The sequence below is a fragment of the Symphalangus syndactylus genome, chromosome 2 (assembly GCF_028878055.3).
Source record: "Symphalangus syndactylus isolate Jambi chromosome 2, NHGRI_mSymSyn1-v2.1_pri, whole genome shotgun sequence".
In the NCBI taxonomy this organism is placed as follows: domain Eukaryota; kingdom Metazoa; phylum Chordata; class Mammalia; order Primates; family Hylobatidae; genus Symphalangus; species Symphalangus syndactylus.
Window position 1 is genome coordinate 69522487 of NC_072424.2, and position 26512 is coordinate 69548998.

At 36.3% G+C, this 26512-nt stretch overlaps 1 long non-coding RNA gene across 1 annotated transcript in view; it reads right to left on the reverse strand.

Moving 5' to 3' along the window:
• Nucleotides 1-729: 729 nt before the first annotated feature.
• Nucleotides 730-26512, reverse strand: part of LOC129462937 (uncharacterized) — a 29955-nt gene continuing 4172 nt past the window's right edge. Inside the window, exons 3-4 of the long non-coding RNA XR_008650990.2 lie at nucleotides 8403-8645; nucleotides 730-1100 (exon numbers count right to left, since the gene is read on the reverse strand). This is a non-coding gene — a long non-coding RNA (uncharacterized lncRNA). The remainder of the gene's footprint in view (nucleotides 1101-8402; nucleotides 8646-26512) is intronic.

Genomic DNA, 26512 nt, shown 5'->3' on the forward strand with positions numbered 1-26512 from the left:
TGAAGCATATGACAACACAGGTTTGAGAATCAGCTTATGGATGATCTGCTGTCTGTGAACCCTCTCATCTAATATTTGTAAGCGCACAGCTGGCAAAGATTCCTGTATTTTTCAGAGCCTTTATTGATTTATGTAGGAATAACAAACAGACCCACAGATATTCTACTAAAATGGTGTTGATATCATAAGGGAATAAAAAGTATCTCTTGTTTTGTCTGATTTGGGGCACAATCCCCTTAGTGTGTGAAGCATTAAGTGCCTCTAAAACAAGCCTCTTATTGACCACACCAGAAATAGGAGGAAGGCTCCTGGTAACAAAATCGTTCTGGAAAATTTGAGATTTAACAGCCCATTAACCTGCTATTAAAGACCACTGATGGGAATTTCTTAGAGAAATGAACTTGCATTGTGTGGGAAGTTGGCAATGACACCACAAAGGGAACTTGGCAATGGGAGGGGGAGGGAAAGGAAGATTCTTATCAAAACCCATGCTATTAAAGAAATGAAATTGGAGCTGCACAGAACTGAAGACACAGATTATGGGTAATGGTGCAGAACTGGGTTACGTCAGCATTGAGTTTCAGGCAGTTCCCATTCTATTTTACCTGCATTGGCAGAAAGTTGAGCCAGTGTCAACTTCCACTTAGAATGCAGTTGATCACAGTGCTATGGAAAGTCAAATTGACAGTTAAGAGGCAGCAAAAGTTTAGGGTCATATCTCAGCTGGGTTTTAATTCATTCTCATTAGGCACACTAATACAGCAGAGCATACAGGGGGTGGTGGATTTTTTTTTTCTTCTCCTTCTTCTTCATTTTTCTTTCTTTCTTTGTTTTGTAGACCATGAATCATGAATATTAACGCAATTGTATTCAGGCCGCCAAGGAGTGTCCAGGATGGTGGTGGAGGGAGCGGTAGGCTGCCACATTATCATGTTATAGGATTTGTTTAAAGAAAGGTTCCTGACACTATTTTCCAAATGCAGCCTGGTGAGCAGTCCCACTCTCTTTGTGTTACATAATGTCCCATCTGTGCTCACGGAGTGTGGCTTGATGAGGATGCCATCAGGTGATGTATCTGACTTAATGGTATTCTTTCAGAGCTGGAGCAATAAACATTAATGGGCTTTAATTATATTCTTTGCAGTGGGAGCAATAAACATTAGGGGCCCTATTGTACCCTGTCCCAAAATGTCCCCCAAGCCCAATTTGGGGAGTGTCTTGATAGCCAGCTCTAATTTCAAATCCTCTCTCCCATTCCATGTATTTTGAAATTGGGAGACTGAACAAAAACAATGAAACGAAATTAATAGGCATACTGCCACATAGCAGCCCCTCATATTATTTACCTGACGCATCAGTGCCCTAATAGTGGGGGGAAAAAAGATGCTGAGTGATCTGACTTATTTTTCTATGATGACAACTTGATAAACTGCAGCTACTAGCCACAGAGTTGCAGGGTTAAAATTGTTCACCTGGTACATAGAGAAGATCCATGGGACAGAGGATTAAGTTGCCTTGAAGACTGAGAAGATTGTGGGATTTTATGTTGAATCAAACATGAGGTGATAATTCATGATCATCTCTGACTCTATTTCATCTACATATTTCTGTTTTTGCTTTTTTTTTGGTGAAACTGTATGCTAAAATAACAAATTTCCCATGAAACTACAGGAGTCTCATTTTACCATTTGTAACATCAGATATTCAACATGCTATCAAGGAAGAAAGACAGTTGTAAAATTATTTTCTTAAGATCTCCACTGGTCACATTCATTTCAGCGACTCATAGACTGTATTGATTTTGCCTGAAGTAATGGTACACTTGTTTTACTCATTTTGTTATTCTAATTTTGCTCTCCTCTCTTTTTCACAATTCTGTGAGTCTCAGGTATTGGCCTGTGAACTGGCGCATGATAGTATATCATTTAAACTGATAACCCCATCATTTCTTCCATAGCATATTTTGTCATAATTCCCAATACATGAGATATTTAGCTAAGGTAAAGTGCACATGGAATATTTAGAGAGGAATTGTTATCAGGGTGAAATGCTATGTACTATGCAGAAGGCTTCTGGTTTGGGGTTCTGAACAATCAAAATTAAATAGACACAAATGCAATTAATGATATTATGTGAAGAGTCCGTTTAACTTCTAGCCTTTATTCTAGCTTTGGAAGTTTTGTTTCCTTTTATTTTAACAGAATTTTAACTTCCTACCACAATAGGGAATGAGCCTGTGAGTAGATTCAGCAAAGAAAGTAGAAATAAATTCCTGTTGATTATTTTATTTAACACTGTGGTTTCTCTGGCAAAGACATTTAATTTCAAAGTGTTTTCACTTGGCCACAGCCGTAATTGTGCGTAATATCCATTATCTTTTAATTGGAATTATCTTTTATCTTTGGCTACATTTATCTGAGGATCCCTTCAGAAAGCCCACCAGAAGCTCAAATTCCAATTTGTTCTCTCAGCTTGACTAATGATGAAAAGTATCAAAAACGACTATTATGTGTTTATAAATCACCTCTTTTATCCTGATGCAGTTCTGGGATTTTATGCTGTTAAGTACCATTTCTCTGTGGAATGTAAATGCAAAAACAACAACAACAAATTCAGCATAAACAATGGCGCAAAATGAGAAAGAACAAAAAGTCTTTAAAGGAAGCATTACAAAAGCGAAGTTTGAACAGAGAACAGCAGAAAATATCGATGAGAAAATATATTTCCCACAGATTAAAAAAAAAGTATGAGTCAAAAATAGTCCCCATTTGCTTAGCATCTAACAGTTCTATTTGGAAAAGCATAGAATCTGTGGCACAAAAGCAAATATATCTTAATTGGGCTCACTTGCATCCACCTGCTACAGTTCCTTTTTAGTCACATTGAATTTGTCTAACAACACTTGTTTACATTCCCTTGCTAGCACATTAGCATTTATTTCATTTCATAAAATAAGAAATATGGCCAGTTTAAAATGTTGAAGATACAGTGGCCAAGAAACTTAAGGTCAGCTTGTGGAACACAGCAATCAACTTGGACTTCTCATTGTGAAATATTACTCTTAGATCATCACATGCTACCAAACGTCCTTGATTAATTGAATCATGCATCCAATAATTATTTATTGAACACCTGCTGTGTGCCAGACAATCTGCTAGGAACTCAGGATGAAAAGTGCACCAGTCATTGTGGCAGCTCCCTTTACCGCAGCTTTTGTCTGTTTCAGCTCCTCACCACTACCTCCACTGACCCACCCCCCACCGCCCCACCCAGGTCTTCGAAAAACAGTTGCAAGTCCTCTTGAGGGAGCTCTGAATCTACACAAGCAAAGATGATATGCCACCCCGACATGCCATCAATATTACGTCCCCCGCAGCCTCTAAGGCACGAACTTAGTGGCTCATTGATGTTTGTGGAGCTTCTGCATTGTTTCCTCGATCCCTTTTATTATCAATTGGACCCAATATCTACTTCTGCCAGTAAAGTATACAGGAACTTGCGATACTGCTGTGACTTTTAGGGCAGTAACTGGGCTAAGCCTCTGGATCTCATAGAGAGCACTTGTATGGGACTATAAGGCTTGACATAGTTTTGCCTTATTGTGAGAATAGACATAACTTCCTCTGTTGCCAACAGATGGACTCAGGTCCAGGATTGCTGTCTTTCTTTCAGTCTCTTCACTTCCTGACAGCCAGACACCTTCTGATGTATTCAGACATGATCAAAGAAAGCCCCACTACCCCATCCAGCACATTTTTGAATACTGTGTCTATCATCCCCAGCACAGTATGGTACTACAAAGTCCATTTCCTAATCATAGCCCAGGTAAATGATATCTCCTCAATCATCTTGTGTATTGATCTTTATCCCTCATTCTTCAAAATGTGAGTGAATATCCCAGCATAACTGACCTTTCTCATATTATACCTATGATTTTCTGCTCATCTGTCCTATCACATTTCAAAGGAAGACATTTAACAACTTGCGTTGTCCCCAAATCAGAATTCATCCTTCTGTATTACCAAATTGACTGAGTATCTAAGCCTCACTTCCAACCCAGAAGTTTTACCTGTTTATCTATTCCCAGTGACCCCTGTATAGACTGCAAGACTGCCCGGAACTCTGGTTGGATAATTGAGGACTTGCTTCTTGTGATCTGAGATCTCAGATGATAGGCATCTGCCTGCTTCCCCATGCAACTGAGTGTCACCTGCATATGAGAATATCTTAATATCTTCCTATATCTCGGTACCTCATTATCTCACCTTGGCAGCCATGGTGCTTTACATGATCTCAGGTTTGGCAGACTAATGTCCTCTCTTGACACCGTGATTTTCTGCTCAGCTCTATCTCCCCATACGGATTCACTAACTGATCAGTCCACTTAGTCTTTTTTTGACCTAACATATGGGTCTTGTTTTCTTCCCAACTACTTCCTTTTTCCTACATGGTCTATAGCAGATTATTTCATGATGTTTAAGTCCTAAGATATAAATTTTTGAGCAGCAAAATGTTTTTCACCTCCTTCACTTAGTTAGATCGGTTAAGTTACTTTTATAACCAAACAATGAACCTCGACTCAGATGGCTTAAATAAGAAAAAATTATTATTTCACATTAATGATTCTGGAGGTAGGGTAATTCCAAGTTTGGTTATTTCAACAGTTCAGGGATGTCAAGAAACTACATCCTTTCCCTCTTCCTGTTCTGCTCTCTAAGCATGTGGACTTGCCCTCAAGGGTGTGTTCCTTATGGTTAGGAGTAGTCTGTCTCAGTTTCAGGTACCACAATGACATCCAAGACAGAAAAATAAGAATGTTACTTTCATTGCATATATTTCCTCCATGAGGAAAACCTTTCCCAGCAGTCCCTCAGAAGATATCTGTTACAGAATCATTGATTATATTTTCTCCTTATGCCCTTGCCAAAATCAATTATTGGTAAAGGGAATGGGATTATAGCAACTGGCTTTGATCAATCATAATCCAGTCAGTAGGTCTAGGGAGGGAACTAGCTCTCCATAAAGCACATGGAGGTCCAATGCAGAACTAAACTTCTGTTACCAAGAAGCAAGGAAAGTCATGCCTGTTGGTTAGTCAGCCAAGCACACCTGCCACATTAGTTATCCACATACATGCTGTGGAGCAGAAACGAAAGGTCTGCCTGCCCACTTTTCAATGGCACAGGACTCTCAGTCCATCCAGGGTTTGCTCACACAGTTGTTGGTTACACCCCATGCCACATGAAGAGTCCTTCCTTTTCAACCCTCTCTCAAAGCCTGAGGAGTAAGGCACATACTGTAATTCTTGATGGAAGCAGCGAGTGTTACCTGTTTTCTTATCATTTTATTGTTAAATGCAGCAAAAGAAATTTTCCTTTTATTTTATTTTATTTTATGACAAACTCTAACTGTGTTTCCCAGACTGGAGAGCAGTGGTTTGATCTCAGCTTACTGCAACCTTTGCCTCCCAGGTTCAAGTGATTCTCCTGCATGCCTAGGCCTCCAGAGTAGCTGGTATTACAGGTACTGAGTCACCACGCCAGGCTAATTTTTGTATTTTTAGCAGAGACATGATTTCACCATGTTGGCTAGGCTGGTCTTGAACTCTTGACCTCAAGTGATCCGCCCACCTTGGCCTCCCAAAGCTTCTGGTTCTTAAAGTATTTTATTTCCATAACAGTAATAAAGGAAGGTGGTTACTTAAAATTAGGCTTGAGAGATATGTTACTTGAACAGGTCAATGAATAGTCTGGAAAGAGAAGGAGGAGAAGGGTGAGACAATAATCAATAAATAACTCAATATTTCAGTTTGATATCAGGCTCTTAATACCATGCCTGAGACATAGTACGTGCTCAATAAATGCTTGGAGCAGAAAGGAAGAAAAGGGGAGTGTTTCACCAGAATTCCACAATAAGTTTTCAAATATAATCAATTTCATTAGGTAATCCAGATTTCATTGGGTTGTAAGGATTAAAGTGATCCAAAAGCACAACTAGTCTTATAAATAAAGTTTGTTGATTTCCAATAGGGGCATAGTCCTTCTGAGTGATGTAGACAAATGTGTGAAATTTGTAGCCATTGTTTTTCCTTTGGAAAAGAACCTAGAAATTGGAGTATTTTGTGGTAAGTATGAAATCAAATGATTCTGGAAGATGATTTGCTTCATTACACTATAGGAAATATTGATTAACTGTCCTATCAACATCTCAGAAGAAGGCAAAAGTAAGTGGATGTATCTCAGCACAGAGAACAACGCCAATAGCAGAGTAAGGAGGAAAGTTAGAGACAGTGGAACTGGGATACTTAACAACATGGCTGTAGATTCAAGGCTAACACCTCATAGAATGTTATGCAGTTCCTTCATTATTTTTGCTTTGAAATAAGAATAGCATTATTTGTTTATTTAGCAATGTTTTTGAAATTAACATTCACTTACCTGTATATGTATATATATATATATATATGTGTGTATATATATGTATATATATATGTGTGTATATATATGTATATATAATACTTGTTTCTAAACATGTTTTATAAACATCTTCAAACAAAAGCAAAGCTGACAAAATGTTACAACAAATACCTGTACATTCTCCATCTAGGTCCATCAATAGTTAACATTTTGGAAAATATAAATGCATACTCATACACACATACACACACACACACGCACACATACTCTACGTAAGTATATTACAGACTTATAATACTCCTTGTCTTAGTCTGTTTCTGTTGCTACAGCAAAATGCTTGCGACTGGGTAATGTATAAATAACACTAACTTATTTCTCACAATTTTGGAGGCTGGAAGTCCAAAATCCAAGTGCCACCAAGCTCAGTGTCTGGGGAGGGCCTGGTCTCTGCTTGCAAGGTAAGGACTTCTTGTGTTCTCTGGAGAAGATGAACACTTTCATCTCACCCAGCAGAAGAGCTAGAAGAACAAATAGGGCATAGCTACTTCCCTCAAGCCCTTTTTTATAAGGGTACTAATTCATTCATGAGGAGATTTAATCATTCTAAAGGCCCCATCTTTTGATACTGTAACTTGAGTCTCAGGTCTCAGCATACGAATTTTGAGGTACAAATACATTCTAGCCATGGCACTTTTGAATACTCCAGCATGTATCTCCAAAAAATACAGTTTTCTAGAAAACCAAAATGCCATTATCAAATTTAGAAAAATTAACAGTGACTCCTTAATGTCCTCTATCATCCAAACCCATTTAGCCTACATATGTCACCCTAAACTTGGATAAGTTCACACACTGCATTAAATTGTCTTGTTCCTTAAATGTATTTAAATTTCTCCTGCACAACTATCTTTTCATTTTTCCCATAATATTGTCTTTTGGACAGCCTAAACCTTTTTGTTTTGTGGAATGTACTATGTTTGGGTTTTATCTGATTATTTTCTCATCGTGCTGTTTAATTTGTTTCTTTATCCCCTATGTATCTTGTTAACCAGAAATTAAGTCTGAGTGCTTAATTAGATTCAGATTAAACATCATTGTGTATACATTATATTGCATTGCTTTATGAGCTGCGTAATTTCAAGTTGTCCCACTATTAGTTATGCTAACTTTGAACATTTGGCTAAGGTCTGATTTTCAAATTTTCCTATTGCAAAAAAAGTTTTTTTATTATTTTATACAGAATACATATTGAATAATTTTGAACAGCTATTTTTTATTAGGCTTGCTTTTTCAAAAAATTAACCCCTTTCAATTTATAATTCATTATCATGAAGATTTTTTATATTTATAGCAGGAGTACATGATGTTCACCATGAATATGGCTATTTTTAAAATGGTTTTAAATGTAGCTTGTATTTTTATTCTCTAACATATTTAGTGTGGTAATTTTATCTTTTGAAATAGGCCTTTTGCATTTTGGAGATTAATTTTCTTATTTGGCAGAAGATATTAGTAGTTTTAGCAGTTTCTCATTGCTCTTGGCTATTAGTCTGCTAAAAAAGTGAACTGGCGAAGTGAGTGGTTGGGGTACTACCCGGCTCTTTCAGCAGGAACCTCATTTCAGCAGGAGGCCTGCATTGGGCAGTTACCACACCAATTACTCAAACTGCCGAAATATAAATTATAAGGGGAAAAAGTAGAAAAGTGAGTTAGCATTTTAGTTGTGAAAATATATGTAATTTGAATTCTGAGGGAAAATAATTTTAATCAAGAGAAAAATATAAATCTAAATTTCTGTATAAGGAGGTTAAAACCAAGAGAATTGTGGGGTTCTTCCTGTGAGATTTCTCCATGATATGAACAATGTATACACTTCCATAGGAAAATGCTAACCAAATAAATAAATGCTCAAACATTTTTACTTATATAGATATTCACAATTTAGTTTAAATAATAGGATTGTACCTTTTACTATTATTATCTTACCATTTGGCAGTGTTTAGTTTTCTTCTTTGGAAAATGTATTACAAGTAATATAACTACAAAGTTTATTCAAAAATGCAAAATTATGATGCTGATATCAAATATTCTTGATGTTCCTGGTAGACTTGATTTGAGGATGAAAATATCTTATTCAAAGATAGCCGCTTCTTTTAACTTCCTGGCTTCATGATTCAGCCTTTGTATTAATTTTTCATCAGCTGTGTTTGTCATCACTGAGGGTGAACACTGTATAAAATATAAAGTAAGAAAGTATGGGTGGGAATTCCTCTTCACACCTTTGTCTCTACATAGCTTTTTAACTTTTACTATTTTGAAGTGGTTATTAAATTTACTGAAGTCAAATTCTTCCTCTAGAAGTGGTATATGTTTTGAGAAACAGTTCTAAAAGACCTTATCAAGCTATATTATGCTAAGAACACAGATATGCTTCCAAGAGAAAACCACAAATTACTGGTCCTTCATATTCAGAAGATAGTGTTAAACATATTTACTATATAGAAAATATGTAAATAAAAGTAAGTTTATTTACATAAACTTACATAACTTTATTTTATTTATTTAAATAAACTTACATAAAAGTAAGTTTATTTACATAAACATTATTATGAAGTTCTTAATGTAATTTATATTGTCAGATATGTGCAAAACATCATAAATGGATTTCAACTTCAGCAGCATAGTGGCTTAACACATCTATATGTATAAGTCATGTACACCTATATGTGTAAATACATAAATAACATGTATTTATACATCAATATGTATGAAACACAACAATATTTATAAATCACATCTATAAGTACTGTTAGAAACAATCCCACTCATTTTGTTCTTAAGTTTTTAACAAATCCAATACCCTCCATCTGTGTACAATAATCTGGAAGACTGGCAGAGGCCTGGATTATATTGTTATGTTTGGTCCAACGTCATGATTAGATTAATGGTGTAAATTTCTTTATTGCTGTAGTTCTAGTAACAGACTTCCCTCTACTTCCAATGCCAATACTGACTGACTTACTGTATAAGTCAAGCAGTCTGCTTTATTATTTTCTTTGTAATGGGATTTGCAATAATACGAATTTGTATCACCTGAGTATTGTTGAGATTCATAAAATAACTATTGAAAAATATTTTAATATACTTCATTGGAAAGAATGATAATTAGAATAACTGCTATGTGAATTCACATGTAATCTTTTTATATATTTTAGAAAATAAAATGTTTATAAAAAATTTTTAAATAATGTTACAAATGTTAAAAAAGATTATTTTACAAACACTAAAGTTCTAAGCAATTACAGCATTATTTTTTGGGGAGGTCACAATAATAAAGGGCAAAAAACATGACGTGAAGCTTTAAAACTGAGATATTTCTGTGTCTTAGTCTGCAAGACAGGATAGTTAGAAAAGTAGATGATGTGCTGGCAATCAAGTAAAAGCACTGTGGCATGTTTTAAGCTATAACACCATCCACCAACTTGTGCTAATTACAGAGACTGACGGCAAATAGGCAAACTGATGTAATTGTATGTTATGTGACAAGTCCAGAAAAATAGACTGGATTCAGGCAGTGTTCCATGTGAAACATTACTTCCTAGATCTGCTAGTATGAGTTCCAGAATTTTGACTGCAAATGCAATTTTGGTCCTCTTGGTTCACATTCATATAATTAATTGTCCCTGAAGCTTTCCTCCTTCCCTCTCTTCATACCTCTTTCTTTCCTTCCTTCCTTCCTTCCTTCCTTCCTTCCTTCCTTCCTTCCTTCCTTCCTTCCTTCCGTCCTTCCTTCCCTCCCTCCCTCCCTCCCTCCCTTCCTCCCCTCCCTCCCTTCCTCCCCTCCCTCCCTCCCTCCCTCCCTCCCTCTCCCTCTTCCTTCCTTGCTTTCTTCCTTCCATCCTTCCTTCCTTTGCTTTCTAACTTCTTCCCTTCCCCCTCCGTTCTTTCTACTTATGACTTTATGAATGCAAAAGTATTTGTAGAAGAACTAAACATTTACTATGGAATAAATAATACGCAGCTAACTAAAATAAACCCAAACATAATGACACGTTTAAAATAATATGCAGGCCTAATGGCAAGTTATATTTAATAGAACCAACCATTATATAACATGTAAATATTATCTATATAAGACCCATCAATATCTTGGGATGAATATTTCAGCCTATTTTAATATATATTTTTCTTCATAAAAAAGAAAAAAAAAATAAGTGTTTGAAATTAAAAAGCCATCTATTATAGTGTAACTGAGGACATAAATGTTGGTCTACAATGAAGAAAGCCTTTTATCAATAGTTAAAAAAATGTACTCAGTCTTGAAAAATTGCAGAGATTCATTTGGGAGTGGAAAGGTCAGAAGCCTATTTCTGTACATCTTGCCTAACATGGTCCCTAACAATATTTTTATGTAGGCAAATTAAGAATCAAACTGTATGCAAATATTTCAGGTTACATAGATTAGGTACCACTAAATTATATAGATAATAATTCTACTTAACATGAAAAAAATGTTTCTCTATCATTTTTCCTCTGCTCATTCTGCCACACCCATCTCGCTAATTAAGTTCCTTAACCTTGAAGATAATGATATTGCAGATTTTTTTAGGAAGAAATGAATTTGAGGATAAATTTACATCATATTAAATGAAAACTGTACCTCTGAGAATAACCTTGAAAAGGACCATAATATTTGCTACTGCAGATGAATAAGGTTATTTGAAGAAAGAGATGAGTGTAGTGGCAGGAAATAAAGTAAAAATATGATATTTGTCACTGTCCTTGGATTTTTGTCTAAGCCCCTAATTATAGATATAAAACCTGACAAAGATCATGTTTTAATGTTTTAAGATTTTCCTGTGAGAAATAGTATACAACTTTATTCTTATATACTAGAATATATCTATAATTTTGTAGAATATTGCCCTTATCTGAAGATTAAATAAGCTTTTTTGAAAACAAAACAAAGCAAACCTTATAGAAGAGTGTGCTTTATTTCTCACACAGATAAATATTCCAACTCAAATATAGCAGTCTGCATTAAGGAGAAATTTTAAAATCTACACAAATTGTAGGACTCCGGGTTATTATTGTATTAAATCAACAAAAATCATGCTGTATTTGGCTATTCTTATTACTACTCTTATTACTAGATGTTCATTACTAGACATGCATGTTTTAACTTAAAATGACTTGATGTTGAGGTATAATGAGTGAACGAAATGTCACAAATACAAAATAACGATTTCAATATAAAATAATTATACACTTGGAATGCATCTGTTCCCTTTAACATCTATCATTGTTTCTTCAATGTTTAATAAAATAATAATCTTTAGGTCTGTGTCTCACATTTACACAGGACTTTACAATGATCTTTATCTTTTCGGTAGTAACAGATCAACTACCAGCCCATAATATTTACACCCCTCTGGAGACCCACCAGCAATGACAGAGGACAGACTAATGCTATGCAGCCAGGAGCACAACATAAGCAAACAAAATAATTAGATCTGTGAAATATAAAGTTGATCCTAGAAAACGATTGTAAAAATACCCCTTCTAGCTTGGAGCAAAGGGCAACTGTGTCACTGTCTCTTACCTTCCCAGCCTACCCACATTTCCAACTCTACAATCTTCCACATTTCACCAAAATCCACATGCTGGTGTTTTTGAAGATCCTGATACTTACCAAGGCTTGATGATTTCTGCAATTAAGAATTTCTTCAAATCAGTTACAGTTTTATCTGACTACGTGTCCTGGAGGATTATGAAGGCTTAATAATTTGGAGTAGATTAACTGAGAACACTCAGCAGACACCACAGAACTTTTTCATGCCTCTTCAGATGGCAGCTTACCAGAGGTATGGTGAGTGATTTCATGGCTGCTAATCAATAAAAATTCTCCCCCAAAACGTTGAGCACTTGTTTTCAAAATGGCTTTGAAGACAGTTTTAAAAATCATAGTGTGCATAGACAATTCTTTAAAAACAAAAAGACCAGAAGTGTAAATATCCTATGTCTAAATAGTGACAATTTATAAATCAGAGTGTTTTATCTTTCTTCTTTGACAAATATATCTTCATAATGACAACATCAGAAAAATTTGATTTAGCTGTAGTATTTACATAACATTGTCAGCAAATTTTCTTGTCTTTATCTTGGCAAAATAATAATCTTGATATAATAAAGGCTTTAGTAAATTAGTGTTCAATTGGTAGTAATGGTCTAAGAAATTAACAAGAAAATATAATTTTATTCCAAATGTATACATTTTGAATATATTTATCAATAATGTAAATTAAAGTAAATGTAATAAATCAAAAACTATTTTCAATAAGTTTTCTCTTAAATATTCAGAATTTATCTATGCAAAATATAAATTATAATTATTGCATACCAAATTTTCGGTGGCTCATGCCTGTAATCTCAACACTTTGGGAGGTCGAGGCAGGCAGATCACGAGGTCAGGAGTTTGAGACCAGCCTGGCCAACATGGTGAAACCCTGTCTCTACTAAAAATACAAAAAAACATGGTGGTGGCGGGTGCTTGTAATCCCAGCTCCTAGAAAGGCTGAGGCAAGAGAATGGCTTGAACACAGGAGGCGGAGGTTGCAGTGAGCCAAGATTGCGCCACTGCACTCCAGCCTGGGCGACAGAGCAAGACTCTCTCAAAAAAAAAAAAAAAAAAAAAGAAAAGAAAAGAAAAAAACTTTAATTTTTATTAAATTAATTAAATTGATATAATATGTTCGTAAAACATAAAACTATTCACGTTCTAGCACATTCCACTAGATGACATTGTAAGAAAGTGGTCTCACAATGCATGCTTGTTAAATCCACACCAACATACATACAAATTCAAGACTCATAAGAATTGTTTAACACTGCAAAATGTTTCTCAGCTGCCATGTGCATGATGTGCTAATTGTTTAGTGTTCTGGAACCATGAACTGGAATGTGAATAGAAGCAAGAAAATGGACACTCAGCACCACCGGGAAACAATACCTTGTCATGATAAAATCTTTTGCATTCCTGCTATCTGAGAGAGGGATTTGACAAGTTAATTAATTTGAATTTTCTTAGGTAAGCACATCTGCGGCTCCAATTCTCCCTGCCATTTGAAATACTGTCCATCTCTAAATTGGGCAGCAATAGAAGCCACGAGCCTTCACGACATTCTGACATCGTCACCTTTTGTTTGAAAGAAATAGGGCAAAAGAAGTACGACAGTGTATCCTTGGAGTCTGAAAGCCCTTAGTCATGAGTTACAGATTTTGTTGTTGCCAGTGCTGACTGTTTGATCTTGAGTAGTAGGGGCATCTGTAGTCTTTAATACATTTATTTCCTATAGGTATGTGACACTTGAGGCCCTATAAAACAAGGTTTGACAAGGGCTTCCCTTGCCAGTGTCTATAGTGGTCCTGCATCAGTACAAATCTCCTTGATAATTTAAATGGCTTCCTAAGGCACGTACGGAAGAACAGTGTCATGTATATGAATATGGATCTATATGAAGCTTTATGTATATACATGAACACATATATCTGTACGTATGAAATGTATTTATACCTACTATGAAATGGGTTTTTCATTGTTTTAGGAGTAAGAGAAAATACTACTTGGAGAATCAGAAAGTGTTGAACATCTTTCTAAGAATGAAGAGTAAGAATAAGGAAGGGGAAAGGAATAAGAGAAGAATATGCTTCTGGTTGAGTTTTTGTTTTAGCACAAAGATATAATAATAGAGAATTTGAGTCACGAGTTTAGAGACAATATAATCAATGACACTAAAGTTATATCCATTTACCTTCTTGAGATTTGTACAGGTATGGCTATCTAATTATACGATTGCTACACAAGAAGTCACTATGATTGGAAAGATAGGAAAGATGATCAGAAGCATTTCTCTTTGAAATCTATATAATAGAAAAACAGAGGTCTCAGTCTCTAATGCTTATGGTACTTATCACAGTTATACCAACTGTGTATGTGTGTATATAGGAAATACTTGAAGAGAATGGCTCAAGAATGTTTCAGCTGCCGAGTCAGCAGGACCATGATGGTCACTTATTACTATCGCCAGTCCTGGTCACAGCAGACAGAGGGTGGCATTCTTGTGGGGGTTTTGCTGGACCGTTGCATTTTAGCAGAAAAATTAGATGCACAGGTCCTGCTGAGGAAGAAAGCAAATGGCAGCAGGCTGTATAAGGGAATGCACAGATGGTGGTCATGAAAAATTGGAGAGTGTTTCTCAGAACCTGCTGCTGCAGCTTTGGTGGGGAAAAGGATGTGAAAGAGAAATTATGAGATGGAAGTTGAAGGTAGATGGCAGGGTAGCTGGTCTAAATGAGTGAATGAATTTAAAGTAGAATGAACCTTTTCAAAAATTATCTAATCCAAGCTGCATTTTTTACCTCTAGGTTTATTAAATCTGAAAGCATCCCAAGGTCTTTGGGGGGATGACATTTTTGCCAATATTTGCATGTTCATGAAACATCACAAGTAAAAACTAATAATTTAATATTATATTGGGGAGGCTAAGCATTCAAATAGGTGAGCAGGGATTAGCTGCCTTCTGATTATAAAGAGGGCTCTTACACTTAATCCCCAAGAGCTATTTGCTCCAGTGTTTTTAATGGCCCTTAATAGCACAAGCCTGAATAGAACACATATGCATGTATTTATATTTGTATTGATACATATTTCATGTATCAATTTCTATTCCCTAGCTGGAATTTGTACTGTGAATTACCGTAGTAGTCTTTTGTCTAAAATGTAATTATCTAATTATGTGTTCTGGGAAATGGCATAGCTAGACTCATAGAGCACCAATTCGCAAGCATTTAATTTTTGTTTTTTAATAGGAGACTATGAGAAAAAGAATCTCCCTCTGGAAGAGGGACGCAGTACTCACGCGTAAGTGGTACTTTCAGAATTGGAATATTTTTGCCAGCTCCTTTGGGTACCTCATTAAGTATTTCTAGTACTACAGGGTAGTTTTGCCCTCCAGTATGACCCTTAAAGATATCCTATTAGTAAATCACAGGCTAAGAAGTCATGCAATTTGAACCTAAAGTGACTATGCAACATTAAATAATGCCATCAAGACGCAGTCTGAATTTTTGCAAAGATGATGAACACCTCTGTGAAGTATCCTCTTTTTTTTTTTTTTTTTTTGATGGAGTCTGGCTCTGTCGCCCAGGCTAGAGTGCAATGGCGCTATCTCGGCTCACTGCAAGCTCCGCCTCCTGAGTTTACGCCATTCTCCTGCCTCAGCCTCCCGAGTAGCTGGGACTACAGGAGCCCGCCACCATGCCCGGCTACTTTTTTTGTATTTTACTAGAGACGAGGTTTCACCATGTTAGCCAGGATGGTCTCGATCTCCTGACATCGTGATCCACCTGCCTCGGCCTCCCAAAGTGCTGGGATTACAGGCGTGAGCCACTAAGCCCGGCCAGAAGTATCCTCTCTTTAAAATTCACTAGATTAGTAATATTATGAGCCAACCATGAGTCATTCAAATAATTTGATTGAATCAAAGGAGCATGTGGAAGCTTATAGTGATTGATCAATAATCGTAAAAAGAACAAAAGCGGATTAGATGGAAGCAAGTCAGCTCCCCTCCCACATGCACAGGCAGTGGAAGTTTCGAACTACATAGTCATCAGTACTTAAAGAGATAAATGTTATACACTTCCTTTGATAATGGAGGTTCAGTTAAAACTATGTTTTGGCACACTGGTAGATGAATTTAAAAAGTTGGTATATCCAGTACTAAATGTCACATTTTACTGGTTGACACGCATTTATCACTTCATTTTCTAGTACAGTAAACAACTCATAACTCACCAGTTAATTTGATTGACAGCAGCCTTGGGCATTTCTTAGCACTCACGTACTGTATTGCATAGAGTCAAACTTCCACAGTAATTGGCTTCAACAACAACAATAATAATAGAAATACTAATTCCAGAGTTAATTTAAAGGAGCAAAAAGAAGTAAGTCAAATATAAGAACAATAAATTATGGGAATTTCTCATTTGAGTAAGTAACAGGTTTAATAGCTTTTCCTAAGTACTGAGATCATTCAATTGAACATCTGCTTTCCAGCTGTGCATATTGATACATTACTAGGTTTTTATTCCCTTCTACTCTAAATGTATCCATAAGTTTTTAGGAGTTTCACTACCTGAGTTTTTGACAATACCTTGATTGAAAGATATAAAAATGTCAAAAATTCTGTAGGCCATATTATGCCCAGGATATTATTTTTCAATAGAGTCCAAAGACAGATGTCTATGAACAATTAAACCATTCTTCAATCACACCTTGTTCCAGCTGGGATCAGAGAATTAAAAGGAAATAAGCCCTCATAATTTACTTATTGCTGAGGTTCCTATAGCTTCCTGACTGTTAATGGATTCTTATTAAATAATTCTATCAATGAAAAAGGTATATTATACATTGCTTGAAATTCTGAATTTGGCTCTTTGATATTAAATTGAGTATTTCTTCTCTTATATATGCTGAACAACTATATTCAGCAAAATCCCATTTGATGGAGATTAGGTTACTTCAAGCTGGTGAAATCCCAAGTCAAGTTTTAGAGAGTTTAGTCATAAAGTACGATACTGAAACAATCTGTACTGAAAAGAAAAGTGAGACCTGCTAATCAACTTGGATGTAACCCAATATCTTGTCTAATAGGAAAGCACAGAATGTACTCTCTCTTTTCAAATGAAAATGTCCCAAATAAGATGTTATCTTCTTCCAATCAGCTTTCATCGTTCCTGTCACCATAGCAACTAAATAGCTCTGAGATGCAACCTAAACAAGGGACCAAATAATATGAGCAGAAGAGCCACTGCATTATCAGTGTTCATAAGACAGTAATTCAAAAATTCTCATCATACCCACAAAGGAAAAGCATTTATTCTCTCTTTCCCTAACCAAAAGTATGGTTAATAAAAGTATTTCACCATGTTCTAGGCTTTATGGATTAAACAGCTTAAGAATTGGGATGATGTAATGTGAAGGGATCATGTACTCAGCACAGTCCCAGGACTCACTTCACAATGGCAGTCTGCTGGCTTGCAAAGTAATATACAACTGAAGATGAGACTTATTGATTGATTGGTTTAATTTTATTAAATGACACTAAAGAAATGTGGGTTGCTTTTCTGTTGTTAACAACGTATGTAATTAGGGGAATACCATATATGAGAGTGTAAAGTAGGACAGATTTGGAGTACTCAGGAAAGTGAGTTCTATAAATAATAAACCCTTGAGCCACTGAAGCTTTTCAGATTCTTTAATGAACACCATATTCTGTAAGTTGTTTTCAAAATTTTTTAATTTCTTTTTTACAGAGCGATACTGTTCTGGATCTCTATATACTTTAGGTGTATATCTAAGGAGAAAGATCAGTAATAAGAATAAAATTAATAGTTAATAGGCCTTTCACACCTTATAATGTGTGACTTTACATGTACTATGCCATTTAACTCATACTATAGTTATCTCCAATTTAGAGATGAGCAGGTCAATTCATGGAGAAGATAAGTAACTTTCCCAGTTTAGAAAGGGGCAGAGCTAGGATTTGAACATGGGTACTGTTAACTCTGAAGCCTGCTCTCAACCAATAAGTACTATGCAAACATTTTTGTGCCAGGCTCAGAAGACCCAATAGCATGGCCAAAAATACACATTAACATACAGTCATCTACTGCATAAGGACATTTCAGTCAATGACAGACCACATATACAACTGTGATCCCCATGAGATTGTAATGGAGCTGAAGATTTCCTGTTGTCCAGTTTGTCACAGCAGTCCTAATGTCGTAGTACAATGCATCTTTCACATGATTGTGGTGATGCTCTTGTGAACAAACCTACTGCACTGCCAGTCATATAACAGTATAGCACATACAATTATATATAGTGCGTACTATTTGATATTAATAATGAATGTGTTATTAGTTTATGTACTATATTATACTTTTTAGTGTTATTTTAGAATATACTCCGTCTACTTATTACAAATAAGTTAACTGTAAAACATCCTCAGGCAGATTCTTCAGGAGGTGTTCCAGAAGAGGTCATTGTTATCATAGGAGATGACAGCTCCATGCTTGTTATTGCCCTTGAAAACCTTCCAGTGGGACGAGATGTGGAGGTGGTAAACAGAGACATCGATGATTCTGATTCCGGTAGGCCTGGAATAATGTGTATGTTTGTGTGTTAGTTTCTAACAAAAAAGTTTAAAAAGTGAAAGGATATTTTTAAAAAATTAAATAGTAAAGAGCTTATAGAATAAGGACATAAAGAAAATACTTTTGTACAGCTGTGCAATGTATTTGTGTTTTAATTTAAATGTTATACAAAAGAGTCAAAAAGTTTATAAAATGAAAGTTTATAAAGTGAAAAAGTTACATTAACATAAGTTTAATATATTATTAAAGAAAGATTTTTAAAATAAATTTGGTGTAGCTTAAGTGTACGATGTTTATAAAGTCTGCGGTAGTGTGCAGTAATGTCCTAGGCCTTCACATTCACTCACTACTCAGTCATGCAGAGCAACTTCCAGTCCTGCAAGCTCCATTCATTGTAAGTGCTCTATACAGCTGTTCCATTTTTGAATGTTTTAATTATATTTCTGCTGTACTTTTTCAAAGTTTAATATGTTTAGATACACAAATACTTACTACTGTGTTACAGTTGCCTACAGTATTTACTGCAGTCACATGCTGTACAGATTTGTAGCATAGGACCAATAGGCTATACTATATAGCCTAGGTGTATAGGCTCTACCATCTAGGTTTAAGTACACTGTAAGGTGTTTGCACAATGACAGATTACCTAATGACTCATTTCTCAGAATGTATCATTGTTTTTAAGCAATGCATGACTCTTTCTCTATGTCCTTTCATCGCTATATTTAGTGTTCTGTCTTTTCAATTATGACTGCAGCTGCTTCATGTCAAACATATACAGATATACCTCAAAAACACTGTGAATTCAGTTCCAAACCACCATAATAAAGTGAATATTGTAATAAAGTGAATCACATTTTTTGGTTTCACAATGTATGAAAAAGTTATGTTTACATTATCCTGTAGTATATTCCGTGTGCAATAGCATTATGTTTAAAAAATGTAAATACCTTAATTAAAAATGCTTTATTGCTAAGAAATGCTAACAATCATCTGAACCTTCAGCAAGTCATAATCTTTTTGCTGATGAAGGGTCTTACTTTGGTATTGATGACTGCTGACTGGTCAAGGTGGTGGTTGTTAAATGTTGGTGTGGCTGTGATAATTTCTTAAAATAAGACAACAATAGTGTTTGCTGCATTGATTGACTTCCTTTCAAGAAAGATTTCTTTGTAGCATGTAATGCTGTTTCATATAGCATTTTACCCACAGTAGAACGTTTTCAAAATTGGAGTTAATCCTTTGAAACGCTGCCACTACTTTATCAAATAAATGTATGCAATATTCTAAATTGTTTCGTGTCATTTCAACAATGTTCACAATATCTCCTCCAGGAGAGTAGATTTCATCTCAAGAAACCACTTTGTCCATCCATTAGAAGCAACTCCTCATGCATTAAAGTTGGATAATATGATTATGGCAATTCAGCCACATCTTCAGGCTCCATTTCTAATTCTAGTTCTTTTGCTATTTCCACCACATATGCAGTTAATTTCTCCACTGACGTCTTGAATACCACAAAGTCATCCATGAGAGTTGAGATCAACTTCTTCCAAACTTCTGTTACTGTTGATATTTTCACCTCCTTCTATGAATTATGCATGTTCTTAATGGCATCTAGAATGGTGAATTCTTTCCAGAAGTTTTCAATGTACTTTGTCCAGATCCTTTAGAGGAATCACTATCTATGGCAGCTATGGCCTAACAAGATGTATTTCTTAAACAATAACAAGTGAAAATCAAAATTACTCCTTGATCTCTGGGATCCAGAATAGATATTGTGTTAGCAGGCATTAAAATAATATAAATCTCTTGGTACATCTTTATCAGAGTTCTTGAATGAGCAGGTCCATTGTCACTGGGAAATAATATTTTGAAAGATTTTTATTTTTTCTGAGCAGTAGGGCCCAACAGTGGGCTTCAAACGTTTGGTAAACTATACTGTAAACATATGCTGCCATACAGGCTTTGTCATTGCCTTTATAAAGCAAGGCAGAATAAATTTAGCATAATCCTTAAAGACTGTAATGAGCATTGGCTTCAATTTCAAGTCACCAGCTGCATTAACCCCTAGTCAGGGAATCAGCCTGTCCTTTGAAGCCTTGAAGCCAGCCATTGACTTCTCCTTTTGATTATGAAAGTCCTAAATGGCATTTTCTTTCAGTATTAGGCTATTTTGCTACGTTGAAAATTTGTTGTTTAGTGTAGCCACCTTCATCAATTACATCAGCTAGATCCACTGAGTAACTTGTTACAACTTCTCCATCAGCAGGTGCTGCATCACCTTGCACTTTTATGTTATGGAGTTGGCTTCTTTTCTTAAAAGTCATGAACCAAGCTCTGTTAGCTTCCAACTTTTCTTCTGCAGCTTCTTCATCTCTCTCAGCCTTTAAGTATTGAAGAGAGTCAGGACCTTGGATCAGGCTTTTGCTTCAGGAAGGGCACATCTGGTTTGATTTTCTATCTAGGCCACTCAAACTTTCTCCATAGCAGTAATAAGACTGTTTCACTTTCTATCATTTTTTTCTGTTCACTGGAGGGCACTTTTAATTTCCTTCAGCAAATTTTGTTTACATTCACAACTTAGCTAACATGTGCAAGAGGCCCAGTCTTCAGCCTGTCTCAGCTTTTTACATGCCTTCCTCCCTGAACTTAATCATTTCTAGCTTTTGATTTAAAGTGAGACATATGTGACTCTTCCTATCGCTCGAACACTTAGAGGTCATTAAAGGGTTTTAAATTCACTTAATTTCAATATTATTTTGTCTCACGTACTCGGGAAGCCTGAGGAGGGTGGAGGGAATGGCCAGGTGGTGGAATGGTTAGAATGCACACAATATTTATCAATTAAGTTTATCATCTTATATAAGCACAGTTTGTGGTGTCCCAAAACAATTACGATAGTAACATCAGTGATTACTGATCACAGACCAATATAACACATATAATGATAACAATAAATATTGATATATTATTAAAAAGTACCAAAATATGACACAGAGACCTGAAGTGAGCATACACTGTTGGAAAAATGTCACTGACAGAATTGCTTGATGCACCATTGCCATAAGCTTTCAGTTTGCAAAAAACGCAATATCTGTGAAGTGCAATAAAGTGAAGCTCAATAAAGCGAGGTATGCCTGTATTTAATTTAAGTTCTGTGTCTTTATATCATCCCTGGAAAGATTAATTTTTGTCACTTTTTATAAACTTACATTTTTAACGTGGTAGACTTCGAACTCCTCTAGATTATATTGTCTACACCATATATTCAATATTTAACATATGCAATCTTATATCATACCTTAGCTCTTTAAAGGCAGCCAAGGTTTCTGTCTCCCTCTGCCTCTCAGAAAACAAACCTACTGAAGGAGCGAAGATTGCAGGCTGGATCATTTCAAAGTGCCTTGGTCAAAGGACTTGCCCAGGAGGCAACTTAAAGCCACTGAACTTTTGGTGATGAGCACCAGCCATAAATCAAAAAAGTAGATCCCCAGGGTAAGTCTTAGGATGAGTGGCAGAGAAGCAAACAGGCTGACAGCAGCTTCATGCCAGCTTTGCACACTGTGTGGCAAGAAGAAAAAACCTTCAGAGTCAGGGATCTGTCACGGGGGCATCTCCAACAGGCAGATAACAAGTCATTCGCTGTGGATGACTGGGGACAAGTGGTATCAGAAGCACTACAGACCCTATAAAAACAAGAGATTCCAAGTCTAGTGGAAAATCAGAGAAATAGAAATGAAGATTCTAGTTATATGTTGTATTTATGTTACTATGAAATTATAAAGGGAAATTATGTAGAAAGTTGAATTGCTTCTCTACAAAATTACACAAAATTCTAAACACATTCCCTAGCACTTAACAACCAACACTTTTTTCTCTCTTTACAATCAACCAACATGCATTTTATAAATAAATTATATGATGAAAGTTTTTTTTTTTTTTTTTTTTTGAGACGGAGTCTGGCTCTGTTGCCCAGGCTGGAGTGGAGTGCAGTGGCGTAATCTTGGCTCACTGCAAGCTCCGCCTCCCAGGTTCACGCCATTCTCCTGCCTCAGCCTCTCCAAGTAGCTGGGACTACAGGCGCCCGCCACCACGCCTGGCTAATTTTTTGTATTTTTAGTAGAGACGGGGTTTCACCGTGGTCTCGATCTCCTGACCTCGTGATCCGCCCGCCTCGGCCTCCCAAAGTGCTGGGATTACAAACGTGAGCCACCGCACCCGGCCCATGATGAAAGTTTTTGTGTTTTTTACCTGAATAGACAGTGTTGGTCTTCTCACTGACAAAATAATTATGGAGACATGCTAAGATATTCTACTCAAGGTAATAGTAATTTTTAAGACCTAAGAGGGTTATTGTAGGGAAAGAGGATCAGCCACTTCCAGGATCAACATCAGCAGCTTAGATACAGATAGATGGTGAGAATTTACAGTTTATGAGTCCTGAAGATTTTGCAACTTAAATAAGAAATGACATATGAACAGTCCATGTAATTACAACACAGGCACAGTGTGTTGAAAATATAAGTGCAGGAAGTATAGATAATCCATGTTTTAAATAGAATGGAGGGAGGAGGTCTAAGAAGGCAGAAGGCAAAGTATATCGGGAATGGCTTCTTGGTGAATGTGACATCTCAGTCGAGCTTTGAATAATGAGGAAAAATTTGCCAAGAATGGGATGGGTGGAAGAGATGGTATTCCACACATAAAGTCCAGCATGGCTTTTTCAAGGATCCTTACAGTTAAACATGGTTGGATGATAAAAGTCCATTAGTCAGAAAAGTGAAACCTGCAGACTTTTGGTAGATATGAGATTATGAGCAGATGTGGCTATGCTTTGAAGTTTGAACTTTATCCTGGAGGTATTGATGAGCCATGAAGGGGTTGTAAACAAAAGAATAATAACCCTTCGGGTTTTTCAGAGGTTTTACTTTAAAAAAAAATATATATATATATATATTTTAAGATGAGGTCTTGCTCCATTGCCCAGGCTAGAGTGCAGTAGCACTATCATGTCTCACTGCAACCTTGAGCTTCTGGGATCAGGCAATCCTACCACCTTAGCCTCCTGAGTAGCTAGGACTACAGGTATGTGCCACCATACCTGGCTAATTGTTTCTTTTTTTGTAGAGATAGGGTCTTGCTAGGTTGGTCATGAACTGGCCTCAAGCAATCCCCTCATCTCAGCCTCCTGAAGGGTTGAGATTAGAGGCATGAACCACTGTGCCCTGCCTTGAAATTTCATTCATCTTTCAGCAAGTAAAATATAGAAAGAATCAGAGGCCAAGCCACGCAAAGACCTAGAAGACCAGTCACAACAATTCAGATGAGAAATGATGCAGCTGACGGAAGAGAGAGGCTGTGGGAGCCAACAGGCAGGTATGAAGATGAGCATGATAAAAAGTGAAAATTGATGGGACTTGGTCTCCACTGAGTCAGGAGAGAGGAAATAAAAGCAGCAGTGTGAGGGATAGCAGCAGTGTGAGCCCCATTCATCCTGGAACACAATGTGTTTCCAGATCCTCAAGGCCTGAACTGTTAACCTATTGTACAAAGTGTCTAGAAGTGGAAAAATCTAGCTGTGGCCAAATCAAGGCACTGGTGCTAGCAATGGCTGGTGTATTCTAAGGAATTCTAGGTTGGTAGGCCAGGAGGAGTAGCAGTTTCTTGGGAAAAAAAAAAAAAAGAAGAGAAAGATGGCATTTCTTGACATCCTTTTACCTTTTGAGTCAGAAAGAAGAAGTAGAAAAGGCTGAGCTAACAGTCAGTTTTCAAATAGAAGCTTATATCCTGCATTAGTCCTGGCCTTGTGGCTTTCCAAAAATACATATTATAATTTTAAACATCTTTTCTTCTCAGCTTGATTTTTCAAGGTTTGAATTGTGACATATATCGTAATAGTTCTAGATGTGAGTAAAAAAATTATGTTCTGAGGTTAATTTACAGATAATCTTCTCTAAAGCTTGTGCACTCGGCATACAGTAATGTTAATGCAGCCTTTCTAAGTTGTCATTTTCACAGAACAGGATTTATTGAACATCTACAATGTGCTCACTGTTCAAGGAGCTGATGATATAGGAATGAACAAAATAGATACAAACCTCTGCCTTCATGGAGCTTACATTTCAGGGAAAGGACAGGTAATAGATAAGATAAACGAGTAAAATGTATAGAATGTTAGATCATGGTAAGTAAGTGCTGAAGGAAAAAAAAATAAAGGAGGGAAAAGGAATAGGGAGTTTCAGGAGGTGGATGCAATCTTAGAGAAAGTAGTCAAACCCGGTCACACTAAAAAGGTGATTATTTGAATAAAGATACAAAAGAAGCTAAGGAGCAAGGCATAAAGATACCCAGAGAGAAAAAATAAAAATTTCCAAGCAGAGAGAGAAGAAGATGCAAAGGCCATGAGATTTAAGGGACAGTGGGGACAGAAGAAGACTGGACAGAGAGAATTAGAGGAGCAAAAGTTGGATATGAGATCAGAGAGACAATGAGTGATCACGTCTGGTAGATATAAGGCCTGCTAAAGTAAGGGCTGTGGGATTGGAGCCGCTGGTGGCTCCTTAGCTGAGAAAGTGTCTTAGTATATTCTGTTCTGCTATAAAAGAATGGGTATTCTGTTAATACCTATTAACACACTGGGTAATTTCTAACAAACAGAAATTTATTGGCTCACAGTCCTGGAGGCTGGAAGTCTAAGATCAAGGCATCTACATCTTGTGAAGGTCTCCTTGCTGCTTCATTCATCATAAGGTGGAAGGTAAGACAGTGTGAGAGAGAAAGAGGGGGTTGAACTCACCTTTTTGACACAAATCTCACCATGAAGTTGGAGCCTTCATGGCCTAACCACCTAGTAAAGGTCCCACCTCTTAATGCAGTTACCACAGCAATGAAATTCCAACATGAGTTTTGGATGATACAAAAATTCAAACCATAGCAGGAATGACATTATCTGACTCATGTTTTAATAGGATCATTCTGGCTACTATGTTTAGAATAGACTGTAGTTAGGGGTGAAATGGGACAAAGCAAGAAAGAATTAGGAATCTTGTGCAATTATACATGAAAGAAATGATGACACCCCCAAAATTGCACCAAGATAGTCCAATGTAGAAGATTAGAAGTGATCAGTTTCTAAATATACCATATACCATTAAACTTCCCATATTAAGGGATAGAAAGCCAATTGAGAGAACAGCATGTGGTGACTGGATTTGAAACTGCTTTAGTTACCTAAATCAGGAGTATTAGCCAATATATATATGGAACCAAAAATGAGCCCAAATAGCCAAAGCAATCCTAAGCAAAAAGAACATAGCCAGAGTCATCACACCACCTGACTTCACTACATTATAAGGCTATAGTAACCAAAACATCATGGTACTGGTACAAAAACAGACACATAGGCCAATGGAACAGAATAGAGAACACATAAATAAAGCCACAAATCTACGACCATCTGATCTTCAACAAGGCTGACAAAAATAAGCAATGGGAAAAGAACTCCCTCTTCAATAAGTAGTGATGTGATAGCTGGCTAGCCGTATACAGAAGAATGAAACTGGATCTCTAACTTTCACTATATGCAAAAACTAACTCAAGATGGATTAAAGATTAAATGTAATAATTCAAACCACAGAAATCCAAATAGAAAACTTAGCAAACACCATTCTGGACATTGGCCTTGGCAAATAATTTACAACTGAGTCCTCAAATTGCAATAATAACAACAAAAAATCGACAAGTGGGACCTAATTAAAGTAAGGAGTTTCTGCACAGCAAAAAAAAAAAAAAAAAAAAAAAAATCAAAAAAAAAAAAAATCAACAGAGTAAACAGATAACTTACAGACTGGGAGAAAATATTTGCAAACTATGCATCT